Source organism: Peromyscus californicus, unplaced genomic scaffold, assembly GCF_007827085.1.
Source record: "Peromyscus californicus insignis strain IS unplaced genomic scaffold, ASM782708v3 Scaffold_24__1_contigs__length_46423439, whole genome shotgun sequence".
Lineage (NCBI taxonomy): Eukaryota > Metazoa > Chordata > Mammalia > Rodentia > Cricetidae > Peromyscus > Peromyscus californicus.
Genome location: NW_026294535.1, coordinates 44,246,948 through 44,259,379, shown reverse-complemented (window position 1 = coordinate 44,259,379; position 12,432 = coordinate 44,246,948).

Below are 12,432 nucleotides of genomic sequence, written 5' to 3'. Positions count from 1 at the left end.
TGCATGTGGGACAAAGACATACATGCAGACAAAATGCCCGTACACATAAAATAAAACAAATAAATGCAATCAATATATATGAGTTTGAGGCCAGCCTGGTCTACAGGGCGAGTTCCAGGACAGCCAGAGCTGCTCTATAGAGAAGCTGTCTCCTGCCTCTGAGTGCTGGGATCAAAGGTGCGAGCCACCACTGCCCAGCTTCCCCTGTCCTTTTTGGAAGAAAGCTTCTTGCTAGGTAGCTCTGGCTAGCTCAATACATCTGAAATTTCATTAAAATTTTTTTTAAATTACATTTATTATTTATTTTGTACATGTGTGTTCACGTGCCACGTCATGGGTATGGAGGATGATAGTTTTCAGGGAGATTGAACTCAGGTCATCAGACTTGGTGGCATGCACTCTTACCTGCTGAGCCGTTTCCCCAGCCCCCCACTCCCCATACTTTTTTTTCACAAGTTTTATTTTTTCAATAATATTGGAAGGGCGAGAAGAGACAAAAAGGTTTTAGCAAATTAACAACCTCACTCCAAAAATGGACTCCCCACTCTGGTTGGCAAAATGGTCAAAATGGCCTCCACACAGAGCTTTCTTATTTCAAGATCCTTAGAGACCTGATTACTTCCACAAAATATAGCTGATTTCCCGAACCCCTTACATATCCTATTTGTGTGAAGTGCATTTTGTTGCTGGGGGTTTTCACTCCAACTGCCATGTCAAGAGTGCATTGCAGTCTTTGGTAAGTTTTTGCACCCCGATAAACCTCTCCACTGACGCAGCAATCCAAGTCAGACCAAATCAGACCGAATTAGAAAAAGCCCCGGTTTAATGGGTAAAGCGTTCCAGGGTGATTCTCCAGCCTTGCAGAGACCAGAAAACCACTCTGTTTTCTGGGATGCAGCTTAAATACCCTCTGGGAGTGGTCTTAGCCTCTCTAGGGGAGGAGCTGTTTGGCAGGCTTTGAAGGGGTGGGTTTAGGGAAAGAGACAAGGGAGGGGAGTTGAGGTGAATCTTCCACCAGAACATTCCAGACTCGTTGGGTATAGGATGCCAGGGTGCCAGGGGCTGAGGTGGAGCTCCCACCCAGTTTTCTTTTCTGAAAAAGAAACGTGTGCCACCTTCCCAGGACTGTTGTTGTTTGTTTTTTCTTTCTTTTGAGATCTTGTCTCTAAACTAAGACCAGGCTAAACTGGCCTTGAGCTTCCAATCATCCTGTATTAGCTTCTTGTGTGATATGAGTACATGCAGTGTTGTGTACCTTGAGATTTTTTAATTAATTTAAAATTATTAAACTGAGATTTAAAAACAAACAGCCGAGCTTGGGTGGAGCGTGCCTTTAATCCCAGCACTTGGGAGGCCGAGGCAGGAAGATGTCTGTGAGTTTGAGGGAGTTCCAGGATAGCCAGGACTGTTACAAAGAGAAACTTTGTCTTGAAAAACCAAAACCAACCAACCAACCAAACAGGTGGGTGGTGGTGCACACCTTTAATCCTAGTACTCAGGAGGCAGAGTCAGAAGGATTTCAGAGAATTCAAGACCAACATAGTCTATCAAGTTCCAGGCCAGCAGAGAGACCCTTGCATAGGGAGACCCTGTCTCAAAACAAAACAAAACCATACGAACAACAACAAAACAATTTTTAAAAAAGCAATTAACACACTACTTTTTATACTCTAGGGTGTGCCCAGCGGGAATAAAAATGCCTGGGGAAGAGTGTCCCTACCCTCTTAAGAGTGGTCCAGTGAAGAGAGGCCATTAACGGAGAAGGGACTGGTCAGAGACTTACTGCAGACTCAGCATAAAGAGATCTCTGGGGAACCAGGACCCCTTTATATGTCAATCACCTAAGCAAGGGCTTTTGCAAGAGGGTTTATTCAAGGGACAGGCAATATAAAGAGGTCTTAAGTCTCAAATCTTCCTCCTCAAGGTTATGGTTGAAGGGGTGTTTATGGGGTAACATAAGAAACAGGGCAGTCTGAAGCGTGGGGGTGGAGGGCATAGACCGTATCCACTCAAATTATTTATCTTACAAGGGCCCTAGGGTGGTGGCCATTATGCCAAATGCCACTGGGAGGCAGTATTGCCACTTTTTTGGTTGTTCATTTCCATTGCGAGTTCATCCACAGAAGTAGTAAAACCATTATCCCCTTCAAGACTTACGCCGCCGTCTGACTATACCATCCTTGACTCTTCGAGAGCTAATATCTAATCAGTCCTAACCTCTTCCCTCAAGCTCGGCGACACCTATCATTTGGGATTTCTTTTTAGTTCAATTTCTAGCATTAGTTTGCGCGATTTTTTTTAGCAGTTAAAAGAGTAATTTATTTTGTGAAGTATTTTTATCTTTTTTATTTCTCACATTGTTTTAAAGTTATTAATATATTGAAGGTGATGGGAAGGAGACTCATTACATTGTCTAGATTGGTCTCAGACTTGCACCTTACTGCTCCACTCTCCTAAACCTATTAGACTTTCTTTAATTTATTCACTTAGCCTGTAAATAATTAACGAATAAATGTATCATAGTTTACATGCCACCTAGAATCAAGAAAGGCATACCTAGAATATTGACTGGTAAAACATTGCTTCTGGGTGTGCCTATGGGTGTTTAAAGAGCACATCAAAAAATGAATTGCTAATCTGAATGGGAAGATCCGCCTTCTGTGTGGGCAGGGGCCATCCAATCAGCTAGGGGACCAGAAAGAACAAACAGAGCATAGGAAAGGTGATTTACTCTTTCCCAACCTTGGAACATTTCAATTCTGCCCTCAAGGGCAGATTGCTGGACTCTCAGGCCTTTGCATTTCAGGACTCAACCAGTGTCTTTCACAGCATCCTTTGGTTTTACTCTGAGAGTTAGACGGTCAGTTTCCCCGGTTCTGAAGACTCGGACTTGGACTGAGCCTCCCTATTGGCACACAACAGAGACTTCAGTTACAGACAGCCTGTTGGGAGACTTCTCAGCCTCTGCGATTATGTAAGCCAATGCCCCTAGTAAGCCCCTTCCATCTATCTATTTCTGTTTAGCTTGGTGGTTCTGCCTCTCAGATAATACTATTGTTGTGCCCACGTCTCGAGACCCCCCCCCCCCCAGCAAGACCACCACAGAGCCAATACCGGATGCAAAACACACAAGGGTTTATTGATAACAAGCAAGCCAGGGCTTGGTCCGTGTCCAACACTCTGACTAAGCAGGTGGAGAAGGATGGCCCTGAGGAGTTTTTAAAGGAAAAAACTGGAAGCAGGGTGGTACAAGCCTTTGCGTCATATGACTGGGTGAGGTATGTAACCTTTGAGCTTACTGGTTGGGGGTTATAGTTATCATTTTTTGGGCAGGCCTGGATAAGTCCCAGTCTGTCCTTGAGCTGCTATGGAGGCTAGCTGGCCTTGCACTTACTGACTGTGGGGGCTGACTCAGTGTCTCAGACTCTGTCCTTGACTCATGCATGTAGTTCTAAGTTGGTGAGGGGTCCCAGACAGTAAACAACTGGCTGAACCTTGTACAGTCAGAGTATGTGTAGAAAGGGAGCTACTGCAAGGACTTTGTCATAGCCCTCCCAGAAACTGCTTGCTCAAGTCTCAGGAAACTGAAATTGGGACTTGATTTCTGAGAGAAGACTGACAGCTTGTTACAGCGTCTGCTTGGTCCTTTCACTATCACAATCTATGTTGGGCATGAAGGTAGGCTCTGGGGAGAAAAAGATTAATGACATGGTTTCTGCTTCCAAGGATGTGAAGGTCTAGTTGGGGCAATGGGCACAAACAAGGTTAATAAAGTGTTATAGGTGTAGTTAGAAATTTTAAAACTTTTGTTAAATATGTGTATGGATTTTTGTGCCTATCACGTATGTTCGGATGTCTACAGAGGCCAGAAGAGGGCATCAAACCCTCTGGAACTCAAGTTTCAGGCAGTTGTGAACTGCCCAACATGGGTGCTGGGATCTGAACTTGGGTCCTTTGGAAGAGCAACAAGTGTTTCTAACCCCTGAGCCTCCCTCTATTGACGCAGCATAGTTCCTGAAGATAATGACTAAGACTGGCATAGAAATACAGACACAAACATATAAAGGGCGTGGAATGTGTTCGGGAATCTGCCAATAGATCTATATGGACACAGTTCCAGCAACGGCAAAATGGGAAAGGCCAGCAAGGTGTAAACACTGCATCCAAGCCGAGGGCAGTGACATTAAAGGTATTCACCCTTCACTTTCATTCAGCTAGATCAAAAGGAAATAAGAATGCCAATCAAGCCAATATTTCATGGGAAATTTGGGGTGTGAAAATATTATTGAAATGAGCAAGTTCTTTGACAACTCGAAGGACCCTTATGTTAGTTAATTTCCTTTTTGGTAAGATAAGAACAAGAGATAGGAGAATGTGTTTTATTGGCACAGGACCATAATACCTAGATGTCTTAAATTTGATAATAGTATCAAAAATCACAACAAACTGGCAGATTTTGTTTTTACCAACACTGTATTCGTTTAATGAGAAAGTTTTAGTTTAACCCCACAGGAATATTTCCTTTAAGGCCAAAGCAAGTGATGGCCACAAAAGCTAATAAAACATTCATTATAGAACATTGCAAGGGTTCTTTAATCTATGTCACAGGCTTGGTATAGGAAATTGAAAAATTTAAAGCTTACTTATGAATTAATGTACTAGACTTTTATTGACTGACTGGGTACTTGTGTACATTTTCTTGTTACTCATAAAGCTACATATGTTTTGGATCTAGCCCTCTGCCTGCAGGCTGCCTACAAGAAAGGATTATTAGACTTCACCCGAAACATAACATCAAACTCTGCTCTTTCCATAGAAATTTGGATTTAATCTGAAGACAGTCGGGGGAGGGGCATGCTGTTCTCCATATGTTGTTTATGCTTTGCCTCCGACTCACGAGTCACAGCCGCCTAAGAATATAGGGTGGTACCTATCACCTCATGGCTGGGTTTCACCACTGGAGAAACATAATCAGAATTGTGTTTCAGAAATAAATTCCGGAGCCGAACGCTGGCAAGTAGGAGGGGAGAAAAAGCGAGCAGAGATGGCGACTTTAGATGGCTGGAAGCAGAGGACAAATCCATGACCTGAGCTAAGGCAGTAATTGGAGACAGAGGTGGTGGGATGGGTACTCGCAGCTTAAAGAGGCAGAGTTAATATTGTCCACGTGTGGGGGAGGAGGAAAGGGGTGAAAATGATTTCCACATTGTGGACTAGGGCAACTGGGTAGAAGGGGATTTTCTTGAACCTTGTAAGTACTGATAAGTGTGTTAAATATTTATTGAGTAGATGAACAGATTGGAGATACTTGCACAGACATAAAAAGAGGAGGAAGACCAGACTGCCACAAGTCATGATTATTTCAGTTTTCAACAGGTTGAGTTCAAGGTATTACAGCGATCCACCCTTAAAGTGCCCTTTGCTTTTCTTTCCTAGTCCTTACACAGTGTCCCGTGGTACAATGTATTAGTGGTGTATGCTGCATTTTGGGTATACTATATGTTTTCTCTATTAAGACCATGAATTCTAGGGCTGGGATATGCAGTACAGTGGTAATGCTTAGCATGTATGAGGTCTTCAGTTTGAGCCCAGCAAACAAACCACTAGAAAGCAAAGACTTAAATTCTGAGAGTTCAAATGGCACATCCACCTTATGAGCCTCTATTTTTAGTAGCCAGCACAGGGCCTACTTGTAAAGAAAGGGCTATAAGTTTACAAAATATTAGATGAACCCAGGAGGCAAGTGATCAGCAGGCAGTTGGAAATTAGAGACTTGATGCCAGGAGAGAGATCTGGGTTGAAATAAGAGATTTGGGGTCACTTGAATTTAGGTCAGGATGATGACCGAGATCACCAAATAAGAATGTGTATAGTGTGTAGCTTGAGTTTTCCTGCCTGGCCCACAGTCAGGACAAATCTCTCTCACCTGCCAGTCCCACAGCCGCTCAAACCCGACCAAGTAAACACAGAGACTTATATTGCTTACAAAGTGTATGGCCGTGGCAGGCTTCTTGCTAACTGTTCTTACAGCTTAAATTAATCCATTTCTATTAATCTATACCTTGCCACGTGGCTCGTGACTTACCGGCATCTTCACATGCTGTTTGTCCTGGTGGCAGCTGGCAGTGTCTCTCTGACTCAGCCTTCCACTTCCCAGCTTTATTCTCCTCCTTGTCCCGCCTACACTTCCTGCCTGGCCACTGGCCAATCAGTGTTTTATTTATTGACTAATTAGCAACACATTTGCCATACAGAACATCCCACAGCAATAGTGAGAAGAGAGAAGGAGGCCAGGAGAAGACTGTTACAGATATTCTCTTAAAACTGAGTAGAGGAAAAGAAGCCAGGAAGGGCCAAAGAAAGCGAAGAACAGCAGAGCTAGGGATGATTTCATGGGAGCCACGAGAAGAGAGGAGAGAGTCAAGAGAGGGCCCATCAGTTTGGGCAAGTAGGAACTCATGAACGATCTCTGTCAGAGCTGTTTTATGGAATGGTTGGGACAGACAGACAGCTTCTCCAGTGGGCTGCAAAGTCAGCAGGCAGACCTGCTTCCTGCTTTCCCGGTCTTTCTAACTGTTCCATGCTAGACTATCAACCTGTTTGCCCAGGAGAAGAATGTGGGAGTCACTGTGAGTTTTCTACCTCTTCACTCCCTCATCAAAGTCATCGACAGGCCGTGTCTTTCCTGGTTCCAGTATCTCTGGAATGTGCCCTTCCCTTCCGTGGTCACTCGGACTCAGATTACCACTGCGTTTGCCAGTCACTTCAAACACGTTTATTCTGGAGATGGGGGTATCACTAAGTTGTCTGGATTGGCCTTGAACTTGTTATGTATTCCAGGTAGGCTTTGGACTTCAGTCCTCTGGTCTGAGCTTTCTTACAAGGTTACAGGCTTGTGCCACCACACTCCACCCTCCCTTGATTCTTTCACTTCATACGTCTTTGCTTCGTTTGAAGTTTGAACTTTGGTGGTGTAAATCAGTTTATTTCTTTATTGATGTGCTGAGGATTGAACCCCGGGCTTTACACACAGGCTCTGCAAAGCTTTCTACCACTGAGCCACAGTCCCCGGCCTTAAGCAGCCTTGAAGCAGTTTTTGAAGCATCCATCCCCCCCCTTCTTTTAAAATAATTTATTTATTTTTATTTTATGTGCATTGGCATTTTGCTTGCATGTAGGTCTGAGTGAGGGTGTCAGATTTTGGAGTTACAGACAGTTGTTAGCCGCCATGTGGTTGCTGGGAATTGAACCCAAGTCCTCTGGAAGAGCAACCACTGAGCCCCACCACCCTTTTTAATTTTCCAATTCTTCTTCTTCCTCTTTTGTGACGTTTTCCTGCTTCCAGGCAGGTCTTTCTGTATCTCCTACTCAGAACAAACAAAATAATAAGCAACTATTACAATGTTACATGTCATTACCCTGTCTTAGTCACTGTTCTATTGCTGTGAAGAGACACCATGACCGAGGCAACTCTTACAAGAGAAAGCACAGAGTGAGAGCGCAGCCCATCCAGATCTCCAGTCCCCAGGTGCCTCCCTTGGCCCCGCCTTGTAGGCGTGACAGTTGCCGAAGCCTCAATGGGGGTTGGAACTTCCAGATCAAAGCTGAAATGGCTACCCACTACAGTTGTGAGCCATCATGTAGGTGCGGGAATCGAACCCCGGTTCTCTGCAAGAGCAGCTGTACTCTTAACCACTGAGCCATCTCTCCAGTTCCTGCTTAAATTTTTTTTACAAACATTAATTTACTCCCCCCCACTTTGTGTGTGTTTGGGTGTGTGTGTGTGTGTGTGTGTGTGTGTGTGTGTGTTCCCACGACGTGTGTGGGAGGCTCCAGAAGAGCTCTCCTTCACTAGTACTGTAAGAAATAAATTGGTGAGAGGAGCACAGTGTACTTGAAGAGCTTGGTTCCTGCTCTTCTCTCTATGCCAGACCTGACAGCAGGAACTGTGGCTGCTCATTGACTTAATGCAATGGGGTCTAATTGGATCATGGATCACGGAGTGTCAAGGGCCACGAGTCAGCACCAGAGAGACAAGGCAAGTGTCCTTGCTGTGTGCATAGTGTAGGCAAAGCGATGTTTACAACGGTCTGAGTCGACCTTTGGCTAATCCCACATTAGTTTCCAGAAGTGACACAGGTAGAAAGTTCAAGTCTATACACACAGCAAATTTCTAGAAAAGATTAACGAAAGGCTACCGTCTTAGTCAGGGTTTCTATTGCTGGGAAGAGACACCATGACCAGGGCAACTCTTATAAAGGAGGATATTTTTTTATTTATTTATTTTTTCCGGAGCTGAGGACTGAACCCAGGGCCTTAAGCTTGCTAGGCAAGCACTCTACCACTGAACTAAACCCCAACCCCAAAGGAAAATATTTAATTGTGGTGGCTGGCTTACAGTTCAGAGGTTCAGTCCATTATCATCATGGAAGGAAGCATGGCAGCATGCAGACAGACGTGGTGCTGGAACTGAGAGTCTTAACATCTTGATTCAAAAGTAACAGGAAGTGAACTGACTCACTGGGCATGGCTTGAGCACATATAAGACATCAAAGCCTACAAAGCACAGTGACACACTTCCTCCAACATGGCCACACCTCCTAACAGTGCCAGTTCCTTTGGGGGCCATTTCAAATCATTACAGCTACCTTGAATCATAACAGCAGAGAATTAAGGCCCCTCAACTAATTTCCAAACTTGAGCCAGTTTAAAGACTCAGAGCTCCGAAAGGGGAGACCAGATCCACTTGAGGAAGGAACTTGCTACAATACTGAAAAAGTTTTTCTTTTTATTGTTTGAGAACTCCACCCACGCATATAATGTGTTTTGGTCAAATCCACCACCATTTTCTCATCTCTAATGCGTCTCTATTTACCCTCATCACTTTCCCCTCCCATCTTCATGTGCTCTTCTTTAAAAAAAAAAAAACACTTAGTGCTGCCAGTGTAGAGTGGGTGTGGGACTGGAGCATGGGTAGCCCCTCAGGGGCCACAACCCTGGAGAAAACTGACCTCCATCTGTAGCCTTCAATTGCAAGTAGCTCCTAGCATACGGGTGAGACTTTGTGACCCCCCCCTCCTTGAAAATGCTTGTTATTAATCCTTTTCCCATCCTTCCCCAACTACAGTTACTTTTGAAGAAGGATGCTCAGAAGAACTGCCTCTGTTAGATTGTACATTGACATGTACGGGTGTATGCATGCGCATGCTTTAAAGATTTATTTATTTTTGGGTATGTGTAGGTCTGCCTGAATGTATGAATGTATATGCACCACATGTGTGCTGATGGCCGTGGAAGCCTGAGGAGGATGTTGGAGCCTCTGGAACTGCAGTTACAAGCGGTTGTGAGCTGCTATGCCGGTGCTGGGAACTGAACTGGGTCCTCTGGAAGTGTTCTTAACACAGAACCATCTCTCTCTCTCTCTTTTTTTTTTTTTTTTGGATACTTGTGGATAAGGATCACCAGAAACAGTTTGCTTTCAGCTGGTGCCCGACTTTGGTTCCTGTTGCTGTGATAAACACCGTGACAAGAATCGATGGGGAAGGGAGGTTTTATTTTATCTTACAGCTTAGAGCCCATCATCAAGGGAAGCCAGGGCGGAAGCTCAAGTGGGAACCTGGAGGCAGGAACTCAAGCATAGACCGCAGGGGCATGCTGCTCACTGGCTTGCTCTCCACGACTTGCTCAGCCTGCTCTCTTATACAACCCAAGACCACCTGCTCATGGGTGGCACTGCCCACGGTGGTCCCGGCTCTCCCACATGTGTCACTAAACACGAGACTGTCTCATAGGCATGCCAACAGGCCAATCTGATGGAGGAAACACTTCAGTTGAGCAGCCCGTGTCCCAGGTGACTCTAGTTTGTGTCAAAATGGCAAAAACTATCACCGATGGATGGCAAGGCCATCAGCACGATGCCACTCTTCTGTCGCAAGGGTATACTAATTACCCAGCTCTGTGTCATAACTTTGTTGGTAGGATCCTAATCACCCATCTCTTCTACAAGGTCTCACGCTGGTCCATTCTGTTGATAACATTATGTTGTTTGGACCAAGTTGCTGTGGGATGTTCTGTATGGCAAATGTGTTGCTGATTGGGCAATAAATAAAACACTGATTGGTCATTGGCTAGGCAGGAAGTGTAGGTGGGACAAGGAGGAGAATAAAGCTGGGAAGTGGAAGGCTGAGTCAGAGAGACACTGCCAGCTGCTACGATGACAAACAGCATGTGAAGATGCCAGTAAGCCACGAGCCACGTGGCAAGATATAGATTTATAGAAATGGATTAATTTAAGCTGTAAGAACAGTTAGCAAGAAGCCTGCCACGGCCATACAGTTTGTAACCAATATAAGTCTCTGTGTTTACTTGGTTGGGTCTGAGCGGCTGTGGGACTGGCAGGTGAGAGAGATTTGCCCTGACCATGGGCCAGGCAGGAAAACTCTAGCTACACCAAGTGAGCAAGATTTAGCAACCACTCTGGAGTTCTTGGTAAAGCATTTATGTATCAGAGGACGGGAAATAAATGTAACGAAAATCCAAGGGCCTTCTACCCTTCTAGGAGTCCAGTAATGTGGGCCATGTGAAGACATTCCTTCTAAGGTTACTGCACCTGGCCCCTCCTAACACCAAGAAAGAAGCGCAATGCTTAGTGGTTCTATTTTGATCTTGTAGGCAGCACATTCCTCACCTGGCTCGTATACCAAGTGCCTCAAAAAGCTGCTAGTTTTGAATGGGGCCTGCAACAGGAGAAGTCTCCTCAACAGGTCCAGGCTGCGTTGCTGATTTTGCCACGTGGTCCAGCAGACCCGACGGTGGTATATAAGGATGCTGTTGGAGCCTTTGCCAAGCCCCTCATCGCTAAATCAAGGCAGGGGTCCTTGGGATTTTTGAGCAAGGCTCTATTGTCATAGGGAGACTATTCTTTTTTTTTTATTTTTAGGTGTTTTTGCAGAGGCTGTATATTTGAAAAACAAACAAAATTGGCTTATGAAAACATTCTGAATTAGATCACTCTCATGCAGAACTGTGCATGGGACACTAAGGCTCCAGGAGGTGGTGCTGTGCTTGGGCAATGCAGGTCACCTTTCCAGGCATCCAGTACATGATACTAGCCAGGTTCCCAACCTGGCATCTGTATTCTGTTGATGGGACATGGACTTCTGCTTCCAGGATAATTTCAGAATCTTCAACAAGCTTCTACTTTGACACATTTCACTAAATTGTGTAAAAACTTTATCTCAAGTGTCCTGATGTCAACTTTGTGATGTATTTCTTTTTTCCAATTTTTGAAGTGTATCCCAGTTTTCCAATTATGAAGTGCAGTGTATCAAGAATCTTTCTTGATGATTCAGTGTTCCACAAGGATGTTAGGTGCAGGAGCTGAGGAATTGCCCAGTCTTCCCTCCTCTTTTTGGTGTTTCAACGATCTCTCTCTCTCTCTCTCTCTCTCTCTCTCTCTCTCTCTCTCTCTCTCTCTCTCTCTCTCTCTCTTCAAGACAGGGTTTCTCTGTGTAGCTTTGGAGCCTGTCCTGGATCTCTCTATGTAGACCAGGCTGGCCTCGAACTCACAGAGATCTGCCTGCCTCTGCCTCCCGAGTGCTGGGATTAAAGGGGTGCACCACCACCGCCTGACTATTCTCCTTTTGAGAGACAGCTTTCTTGGTCTGCTCTTGGGCCTTAATAGAAATTGAACATTTGACAATGGGCCCCTAAGCTACCATGCAACCTGAGCTGACCAATATGAACTGGGTGTTGCCTGACACACCCAGTTGTAAAGTTGGATGTGAACAGCACCAATCCACCATCAAATGGATGCAGTGTACTGGGCCTGAACTGGTCCTGAGGGCACAAGTCAGTTACATGAAGAAGTTACCCAAATGTACATGGGTCTTGCACCTGTTACCACATCATCTGTCCCAAACAAGCACCTTTGGCTTCTTGGTTGTGCCTGATGAGTGACTGAGGAAGAGCAGGTGCCTGGTTTAGGGGTGGTTCTGCATACTATGCAGGCATCACCCAGAAGTGGACAGTCACAGTACTACAGCTCCTTTCTGAGACAATCCTCAAGGACATTGTTGAAGGTAGATCTTCCCAGTGGGCAGAACTTGAGGTAATACAGATGGCTGAGCATTTTGCTTTGAAGGAAAAATGGCCAGATGTGCAAGTAGACTGATTCATGGGTTGTGGCCACCGGAGTGGCTAAATGGTCAGGGGCAGAGAAGGGACACGACTGGAGAATTTGGTGAGGAAGATGTTTGAAGACGCGTGTGGGTAGATCTGGGATGCTGAGGATTCTTGAGGACATCTCTTGGTGTGACCACATCCTGTGAAAGATTAAAGTCAATGGGAAACTACAATACCATCCAGGCAGGATAATAAATGGTCCAAACATTTCAGGATTGAAAAGATGAGCTTCCCCTTCAGGGACAGAAT